Raw genomic sequence first — 10,748 nt, 5'->3', positions numbered from 1 at the left:
GGAAAGTATGGATAGGCTGAGCTTGTTTTTCCTGGAGCAAAGAAGATAAGGGGTAGCCTGACAGAGATATGCTGTGTAAAATTGTAAGTGGTATTTATAGAGTATCAGAATATTTTTCCCAGGATAAGGGTATCAAATACAACAGGGCACAGGGTTTAAGATGAGTGGAAGGCACAAGGGGATTTGAGGGGAAAGATGTTTCTATAATGAGGCAACCTGAACAGAACTCAATGCTCCAAGTGTGGTCTAACCAAAGTTTTCTAGAGCTGCAACATTACCACATGACTCTTTAAAGGATTCAAAGTACATTTATTATCAAAGTATGAATAAATTATACAGCCTTGAAATTTGTCTGCTTACAGGCAGCCACAAAGCATGAAACCCAAAAGAACCCAATTAAAAAAGACCAACACCCAATGCGCAGAGAAAGAGAAAAAGCACAATTCATGTACACAATAGAGGCAAGCAACAGCATTCTGAACCAAATTGAGTCTGTAGATCTGAATTGGGCGGCCAGAGTTCAGTCGAAGCCTTTGCCTCAGTTCATCACATTAGCGGGCAAATTGCCACAAAGCTCACAGCAGCCGGAGACGTCTCACAGACTCAGCACTGTGGAAAGAGGAATGAACATCATGAAAGAGACGAGATCAGCCCAACCTTTGCCTCCAGTTCTGACACCCTATCTTCTCAGTCTATCTGGGCCAGTGTTTAAATTGTCCAAACACCGGACTGTACCTTGCATTAGGGCCCGGGCCTCAGTGTAGTGATATGCTATGGACCTAGATCTAGCCACCCAGCCCAAGGCCATTCTCGAACTTTCCAAATCAGCTCAAAGCTTAGAGTGATCCAACCACACACCTGAGTTAGTCGGTTGGACATTGAAACTCCTCCTCCTCACTGAATTGATCATTCCTACTCCATCTCCATCTGAGACCCTGTCTCAAACGCATAATGTTTCGACTTTGCAATGCACTAGTACGGAAGTCAGTCCTGCATCTAATGAAGGCCAACACAACATCTTAAAGTCAGTTTTCAAAGGTAAGTGGCCAACAGTAATCAGATTGAAGTTAAAACAAAGCACTCTCTAAAGAGTATCTTTGCAAACAAGCTCTGTAGATAGAAGATACTCTACCTGTAGAGGTAGCTGCTAGCCCAGACATCTGCTTTATTATTGTTCAATAAGACCATAAAGCTCAAAGGCATAGGAGCAGAATTAGGCCATTCGGCCCATTGAGTCTGCTTCCCCCATTCCATCATGGCCAATTTATTATTCCTCTTAACTCCATTCTCCTGCCTTCTCCCAATAACCTTTGATGCCCTGACTAACCAAGAACCTTTCAACCTCTGCTTTAAATATATTCAGTGTCTTAGCCCCCACAACCATGGTGGAAATGAATTTCATTGATTTACCAGCAACTGGCTAAATAAATTCCTTCTCTTCTCTGTTCTAAATGGACATCCTTCTGTTCTGAGGCTGTCTGCACTGCTCCTAGACTCACCTACAATAGAATACATCTTCTCCACATCTACTCTATCCCGGCCTTACAATATTTGATAGATTTCAAATGAACCCCCTGTCATTCTTTTTAATTCCAATGAGTACAGGCCCAGAACTACCAGACATTCCTCATATGCTAACCTCATATGCTAACCCTTTCATTTCCAAAATCACTTGTCTGAACCTCCTCCAGATGCTCTGCAATGCCGGCACATCTTTTCTTAGATAAGGGACTAAAACTACTCACAATATTCCAAGTGTGGTCTGACCAATGGCTCATAAAGCCTTTATATTACATCCTTACTCATACATTCTAGTCCTCTTGAAATTAGTTCTAACATTACATTTGCAGTGTTAGCATTTGCCTTCACATTTCCATCAGGTAGAGTATAAGACTCTGTATTTGGGGTGTTTCTGACAGACACGCTGACTCCTAAGTTGCTTTGCTCAAGGAATCTTGCAGGACAGATTGATAATATTGTAGCGTTCTCGCTCGGGTGTAACGGAACGGCGAGCTAAACACCGAGTTAAACCTTTGTCAATAACGAAAGGATCACAGTAAGATTAACCGTTTACTGTTCACTCTTCCACATTGACGTATGGTGAAAAAGCGTTGCTTTCAAATGTTTCTGGTGCGTAGAGAGAAAACTTTGCTGCTGCCGCTGCTGCTCGCACATGTCTCGACCCCCACCTTTCCATTTCTCCAAACCGGTATTTTCCCACAGGACGCGGCGAAACCGGATGTGACGTCATCGCATGCCGCGATATCTCACAGACAACTTTAAACAATCCTAACTTTAACTAGAATACTAACAAACCAATTACTAAGCGAAAATATTATAAACTTAATAACTGCCACAAAGGCAGCACAAATATCATTTAGTATATCAATTAGTGATGTGTTTATAGTTGAAGGTTTTATGTGCTCAGAAGTTAGCCTTACAGCATTACTTGTGAACTGTAAACATTAAGCTGAGGTCCAAATCTTCAAATGAAGCTGTTAAACCATTTGTGTTAAAAATATATCTGAGAAAATATCATGTGAACATGAAGTCACCCAAGTGGTAGGGAAAGGTAAATTGTAGAGAGCCACTCATGCTCATTAGGAATGGGGTAAGGAACATCAAGAAGCATGGAAGAAACAGGGGTGAATCCATTCTCAAGCTTTGGTAGTTGTGACAGATGATTTCTTTGCCTGCATCTTTGGTATGCCTTTTTAGTTTATAGGAATTGTACCAGTGTTTTGGCAATCCTTTGTCTTTTATGCTTTATGCTTTATCTTCTACAGGGTGTATGTTTTAGAAAGCCTTTGTGCTTTCTGTTTAAGAAATGCTTAGCGATTTAGAATGGTTTGTAATCTGGAAGTGCTTTATAAGATAGAAATCCTTTGTGAGAATTTGGGAATGTTTAAGATAGAAATCCTCTGTCAGTCTTAAAATGAGTTTTAAGGGTGTTTTATGGATTTTAATTTGTATCACTGAAAATGCATGAACTGTGTTTTAAACTACTTCGTTAGCTGGCAATAACTTCTCCTTTGTCGGGAGAGGGGACCCACTACTTGAATAGTGGGCATTGGCAGCTAAACATAGTGGGGAATAAATAGGGAAGTGAAGCAGATTTTTAAGACTGGGTAGTTACAGTATAATCTCTCTTTAGCGGGAGTATTCATGGATATTTATTGTATATCTGATGGGGATTAAGGTCTTCATTTGAATTTAGAACTTCGTGGTCAGCAAGCCCAATACCATCGCAATAACAAGCCTGCAACTTACTCGCCTTAACCTACACATCTTTAGAATGTAGGAGGAAACTAGATCACTCAGAGGAAGCCTGCACAATCAAAGTGAGAACATACAAACTCTTTACGGACACCAGGGGGAATTGAACCCCGATCAAAATTGTTACACTAGCTGGTTCATTACCATGCTACCCATGGCATCCTGATGTCTGGAAAGCCCTTCCAGAGGAGGAGGTGGAATTATTGCACAAGAGGTATTTAGATGGGCATTGGAATGACAAGGCATAGTAGGGTATGGACCTAATGTAGGAAGATGGTATGAGAGTAAATAGACAAAAGATTGTTGTGGATGTGGTGGGCTAATGACCCTATATCTATGCTGTACAAAACAGAGACTTTATTATTTTTTAAACCACCTCTATTCCAATTTAGAAAATTATATAATCTTGTTTATCAAATATAATAAACGGGACTCCACAAAGAGCTGAGTGAACATCTAAACTTCAGCTGTACCATATGCAGTAGCCTTTACTTGATCATATATAATCAATTAACTTTAGGTCCTGCAGCGAAAAAAGTACCACTTGGTCAGATAGGCTGGTATAGGTATCCTGAAATGTATCCGATTCACTCCCTTCTCCTAATCATTCTCCACGGCCTTGAAAATATTTCTGCAGTTCTACATTGTAAGTAATTTATTTCTACATGAAACCATGTCTGCATTAATTTCATTCACCCTGTTTCTAACATGATATTTGTAATGCAACCTCCTGTCATTGTAAGTGAATTATATGAGGTGTGAAGCTTCTTGGTCAGTCAAAGTAAATGTTCTTATTGATTTTGCCTAATTGTTTTTTTTTTGGAAAAAGTTGGATGGAGGTCCAGCTTTCCAAAATGATGAAAAGGAAACAGTTAATCCAGTAAGGGAGCTATTACAGTGATAGCACAATCTGTTGTGACCTTGAATTATACCAATCTAGTTAGATGCAGATTATATAAATCCAGATGATTTAAATCCTGCAATTGTTTTGGGTTTACACCGCAATATTGTTGAATAGCTTTGGAAAAAAAAATGTCAGTAACCGGAACCAGCAAGCAATGGAAATATGTTTCAGTTTATATATCAATCCTTGGAAGGATTTAAAAGGACAGTGTTCTACTTATTATCAGTATGGGCTGCATTCCAGAATGATTAAAAATGACTTTACCATGAGAAAAAATTAAGCTGAGCATTGTAAAGTCATTACTTAGGTCAATGAAATTTTGAAGTATTTTCAACAGCAGTGTTAAAATCAGCTGCAGACCCTTTATTTAACTTTATTTATCTCTTGCAGCACGTTTAGTTAAAATGTGTGCATATTAATACCCAATTAAAATTTGTTAATTATGGCAGGCAGATGGTGCTACTTACTTGTGATTTATAGACAACGTACGTAGGTCGCTCTTTCAATACTTGTCGCATTTGTCAGTGATTCGTCAAAACAGCATTGCAAGTTTGGTTAACCATTTGGTTATAAGGCACTGCTGATCTTATTCAGTGTGGTTAGGAGACAGCCTTCCTCTTAATCGGGTGAGCTGCCATTGCTGAATGTTGGTTGGTGATTAGGAATGAAGATGTTATGTTGAAAAAAATACTGTTGATGCACACTGATAATCTTGCTTTGAACTTTGATCACAATTACCGTAAATGACTTTTTTCTACCACAGGGTTATCCTCCTACAGCATTTTAACTCCAGTATGAAGGAGTCAAGAAATTTGTTAATGTTTAGGCATATTATTTTATAGTGTGTGGGACCTCCAGGCATGATGGATTATTTTAATTAGTTCAAGATAACTAAAAATTAGAAGGGGATTAATGCATGTAAAATAATCTTGATATCCCAATTCTCTATAAGCAAAAGCTTGATTTAAACAGCTCTTTTTTTAGCATAGGATTCAGGAAATTTTAAATCATCTCCTTTGTAACACACTTGATGGGTGTCCCCCTGAAGCAGACATTGCTCACCTACAGGAGTAAGAAGCCTATGCAGCCAGACTTCTTTCGGGCTCCCTAAACATATCCCTAGGATTCTTCTGCTGCCAGTTCCTCTTACCTCTAGGTTACTGTAGATTCAGCTCCAAGGTTAAAACAGCATTCAAGCGAAATGCAATGAGAATAAATTTCATGTACTGTAAAAAGAGTTCAAACTAGGTTCTACTTGGTCCTTTGAGTGATGGTGTTGTGCCCACCCTTTAACCAACTCCACGATCAGTCTATCCGTTTCTTCCTACATAGCCGATAGTTGTCCATTTTTCTTTCATTCATATGCCCATCTAGAAGCTTCTAATGTATCAGCCCCAACCACTGGCATTGCCAGTGCACTAAAGACGCTTACAACTTTATGTGTAAAAAACCTACCTCTGACATCTCCCCTAAACCTTCCTCCACTCACCTTAAAAAGATGTCTTCTGTTACTCTGGGGAAAAGTCTCTGGCTGTCCACTCAATCTATGGTTCTTTTCTTATACATCTCTATCAAATCATCTCTCATCACCCTTCACTCTAAGGAGAAGAACACTAGCTTACTCAATGTTTCCTCTTCAGATATGATCTCTAAACCAGATAGCATCCTAGTAAATATCCTCTGAACCCCTCTAATGCTTCTACATCTTCCCTATATGAGGCAACCAGAGCTGATATAATACTCCAATTGTGGTCTAACCGGAGTTTGAGAAAGCTGCAACATTGCCTCATGTCTCTTATAAAGGTCAAAACAACATATACCTTCTTAAACTTGTGTGACAACTTAAAAAATAGTCAAAGAGCAGGTTAAAACTGTAGACTGGGAGAGTCAGCAGGACACTGATGTAAAGTCAACAGGAATATTGTAATTGCCCATGCACATTGAGAGGGGCTATGTAGTCAGAACCATTCAATTGACATTTTCTTTCTCAAATAGAACTGTCTTGTTGTTCAAAACTGATGTTTGGTGCCAAACTGGGTCATGCCTGCATGACAATTTAAATCCTGGAGGACTGGGTGAAGTCATGCAGAAGTCTCCAGACTACCATGAAACCAGATTAATTTGATCAAACCTGGAGGAGTTAGAGGGGAGTAATCTTGGCAGTTAAAAACTATCCAAGTTTCAAAAGACATTCAGGGCTCAAAGGGATTAAATGCACAGTTTGATTTCAATGTATGTTCATGGCAAAGCACATACTTAAGATATTTTATTTTTATTGCATTGGGAAATGCGTCGATAGTAAACTACTGATTTCGTGTAGGTGCAGTAGGTCAGATTGCTGCCTGGGTAGGTATACTGACTCTGCAGCTGATCACTGAACTGGTATAATAACTGTGTGGGTGATTGCTCCTCTGGAATGGTGACTGTGGTGTAAATATTGGCACAGCTATTAGAATAACAATTATCATGCTATACCTTGCTACTCTAGAGCAAGCTACTATTCTCTGCTATGATATTACTTTCTTTTCATATTTAATTCCTTAAAGTAAACCCAAAATACATGATCCACCTCTTTCATTTCATGCTACCATTTAATTAAAATGATTGATTGGAAATACATTATCAAGTCTTCACTGCACCTTTAGGTAGCCATCTGCTTTGTTGTAACTTTACCCACTGCTCTAAGAAAACACTTCAGGCAGAAACTACCATGCAATAATGTTTTTTTTTCAGGGCATTTTAGCAATCAGATAATCTGAATATCAAGTGATTTGGCTGTGGAGTCTGAAGACTGATGTTCAAATTAATCCAAATGCTTATATCCAGTTTCAAGAAGCTTCTGCCTTGCTTCAGTACTACGTGGTGAAAACAACAGCTGGTCAAATCAGATCCACAGTGAGTAAGTGTAATTTTTTATTCTTGCTTAAGCAACAAATTAAAGCATGATGTGGTTAAAGTGGATGACCCTGGGAAATGGGCTGATCACAGTTTACGGATGGCATGCTGCTTTGATTGTAGGCTTTACACATATTGTGCTTCCTACTCATTTGTATGATCTCCACATGCAGCCTACGCTTACAGCCTGACTCCCTGTATTACGAGTGATTAACTGCACTAAGTCAGCCTGTACCTCTTAAACGGGAAGTGCATTGTGGTATCCATAATGGAAAAATCCATTTGGATTTGGGAGACCTCAAGAATGAAGCAATTTGAGAGATGCTGGGCTTCAGCAATTCCCAAGGAGGGTGCAGCAAGGACATTTGTCTGGTTACTGTAGGTACACATGCAAGGGCCACAGAAAGGGAAAGGTGAGATGGTCAATGCCATGACTTCAGTGAACACTTTACAAAAGAAATGAAAAACAAGAGGAACGAGGAACTCAGAGGGAAAGGCAGCATCTATGGAGGGAAATGGACAGTCGATATTCTGGGTCCAACCCTTTATTCATCCACATGACCAAGTCACATTCACAAATATACTTACCTCTATCGGTTCTTTACAGCATCACATATATCATCTGCACTCACAGAACATAGAACAGTGCCTATGCCAAATTAAGCTAAACCTATCTGTCTGCACATGTTCTTTATCACTCCATTTCCTACATGTTTATGTGCCTGTTTAAATGGCTCTTAAGTGCCACCATCATGTCTGCTTCCTGCCATTCCTGGCAGCACATTTCAGGTACTTATGAATATGTCTAAGAAAAATTACCCTGCACAGCTCTTTTAATCTTTCCTCCTTTTATCTTAAAGCTATGTGCTTTAATATTTGGCATTTCTACCCTGGAAAAAAGACTTTGACAATCTACCCTTCTATGCTTCTCCTAATTTTATGAACCATTAGCAGGTCTTTGTTCAACTTCTGATGCTTCAGAGAAAACTATCCAATTTGAGAATACTTTTCTTATAGTTAATATTCTCTAAAGCAGACAGCATCCTGGTTATCCTCTTCCACACCTTCTTCAGAATCTTCACATACTTCCTGTAATGGGGCACCCAGAAACGGACTCTGTCCCTGGTGCCCAAACCTACTGAGGTACTAATTACTTTACTAGTATGTTTACAGCTGATTAACAAGCAGACGGTACAAGGTCTGTGTGTCAGACAAATAGATGTGGGTTGTGAACGTTGCAATCCCCTTGCCCTTTCCTAGCTTCATGTAAGTACTAATGGGGAAATTGCAGATGCTTAGATATCTAGCTAGTATCTGTGAACAGATTTTCAAATCTCTTACTATTTTTCCTTTCTGTTAGTCCTGACGAAGGGTCTCAGCCCGAAACGTCGACGGTGCTTGTCCTTCTAGATGCTGCCTGGCCTGCTGTGTTCCACCAGCATTTTGTGAGTTTATTACTGAGTATAACACAGTATAGTTCAATTTTCTTCATTTTTTTCTCCTTTCCTTCCTTTTCTCTTATCTTCCTCTTCCTCCTCCTCTGTCTCATCCTCATCCACAGTTGATCATCATAGGAGAAGCATGGTAATGTAGGAGTTCGCACAATTCATTACAGTACTAGAGACCCAGGTTCATTTCCCGCTGCTGTCTGTAAGGAATTTTTACATTCTCCCTATTACCACGTGGATTTCCTCCAGATGCTCTGGCTTCCTCCTACAGTCCAAATATATACTGGTTGGAGGTTAAGTAAACTGGCACATCAGATAGAAGAAATATGTGTCTTTCTCCTCAAGAACTTCACACTAGTTCTCTTGAGTTACTATTGGTGTCCTCCAGTGCAGACATGGCCCAAGTGTGGAGTGAGAGACACTGACACGGGTCGATAGATAACAGACTTTGATGCGAACAGTGTTAAAGAGAAAAGGAAACAATAAACGCTAGGCCAAACAGGACCGTTGATTAAAACAAAGCCTACACTGTGGCTGAAAAGAACAGCTAAATATAAAACAAATATCGCTAGTTGTCAGAGTCCGTTGACTCGACAGTCCAGTCTCTAAGGCATTATGCAAGCAGGCAACGAAGCATTGTTGTGTTCAAGTCTTGACAAATACTATGTCGGAATGAATGGGGTTAAGTACTATCACAATGAAATAATAATTAGCTGGCACGTGCACATTCACGAGCGCAATTGTGGAATCTGTTGTGCTGCCGAATCCGTGGTTGTGACAATATGTCTTTGTTCAAATAGCATTTGACCCCCCGGAATCCTTTGTTGTGAGAGACATAAGATGAGACCGAACATAATCATTTTTGGGACAGCAAGGTTTGGGAAATTGAAATAATAAGTGTACAGGTGGCCCATGTTTTTCAAACACTCGCTTTACGACAGCTCGCTGATACAAAAGATCCACATTAGTACCTGTTTTCGCAAACCAAAGAGGATTTTCGCTTTTATGAGAAAAAGACGCCCACATAATATGCGTGTTTATCCTGAGAAAGACTACAATGACCGTGAAGCCTTGTGCAGGCAGTTGTGTGTGCATGCGTGTATGTGCATATGCATGTATGTGCGTACGCATGTATGTACATAGGCGTGTATGTGCAAGTGCGTGTATGTGCCGATTTTTTTTTCTCCAAATCGATTTTGGCTCGCTGTCTTCCCGATTTTGATAAGTGAAACGACACCGTACATACAATATTTCTACTTTATATAGGCTGTATATTTATCATATCATTCCTGCTTTTACTATATGTTATTGTTATTTTAGGTTTTATGTGTCATTTGGTTTGATTTGGTAGGTTATTTTTTGGGTCTGAGAATGCTCAAATAATTTTCCCATATAAATTAATATGGGAAAATTATTTGAGTGTTCTCAGACCCAAATTAATAAATTAATGGTAATTGCTTAATAATGGTAATTAACAAATTATAAATTAATGGTAATTGCTTCTTCGCTTTACAACATTTCAGCTTACAAAAAATTTCATAGGAACGTTCTACCTTCAGATAGCGGGGAGAAGCCTGTATATAAAACTGTTCAAAGTTCCACCTGAAACCTGTTAACTTTTTTTCATTGGTAATAAAATGGGATTTCTAGTTACTTATGACTTTGTAAAGATGGATAGTTAATATAATTTTTAATCCTGAAATATAATTGAAAAAAAATCAGAGATTTATCCTGAAATGAAGGCTATTTTCTCTGGTTAATCTGTCAATGAAGAAGGTCTATCATTTGAAAGTCCCAAGTAATCCAGCACAACCATAGCTTGACTGTTTTATACTATACACTAAAATGCTGCAAACTACCCATATCATTTTAGTGAAAATCCATATTAAATCCTGCCAACATTTTTGGTATTATTTTATTTTAAGCTCATCCACCTTGCTTAATGTAAAGTCCTCCTCCATTGTAGCTCAAATGAATAGCTCTAATATAAACACAGTGGTCACTTTATTAGATACCTCCTGTACCTAATAAAGTGGTCACTGTGTGTATGTTTGTCATTATCTGCTGCTGTGGGCCAGCCACCTCAAAACTGAAGTCTTGTACATTCAGAGATGTCCTTCTGCATACCGCAGATGTAATGCAAGCTTTCTTGTCGCCTTCCTGTCAGCTTGAACCACCCTGGCCATTCTCTTCTGACCTCTCATTAACAAGACATTTTCACCCAC

At 39.1% G+C, this 10,748-nt stretch overlaps 1 long non-coding RNA gene across 3 annotated transcripts in view; it reads right to left on the bottom strand.

Moving 5' to 3' along the window:
* Nucleotides 1-302: 302 nt before the first annotated feature.
* LOC132404880 (uncharacterized) overlaps nt 303-10,748 on the bottom strand; it is a 32,962-nt gene continuing 22,516 nt past the window's right edge. For all 3 annotated transcript variants that reach the window (XR_009515696.1, XR_009515697.1, XR_009515695.1), the window contains exon 5: nt 303-609. This is a non-coding gene — a long non-coding RNA (uncharacterized LOC132404880). The remainder of the gene's footprint in view (nt 610-10,748) is intronic.

Source organism: Hypanus sabinus, chromosome 14, assembly GCF_030144855.1.
Source record: "Hypanus sabinus isolate sHypSab1 chromosome 14, sHypSab1.hap1, whole genome shotgun sequence".
NCBI classification, from domain to species: Eukaryota; Metazoa; Chordata; class Chondrichthyes; order Myliobatiformes; family Dasyatidae; genus Hypanus; species Hypanus sabinus.
The sequence above is the reverse complement of the archived record's forward strand: the minus strand, read 5'-3'. Positions and strand labels throughout refer to the sequence as shown.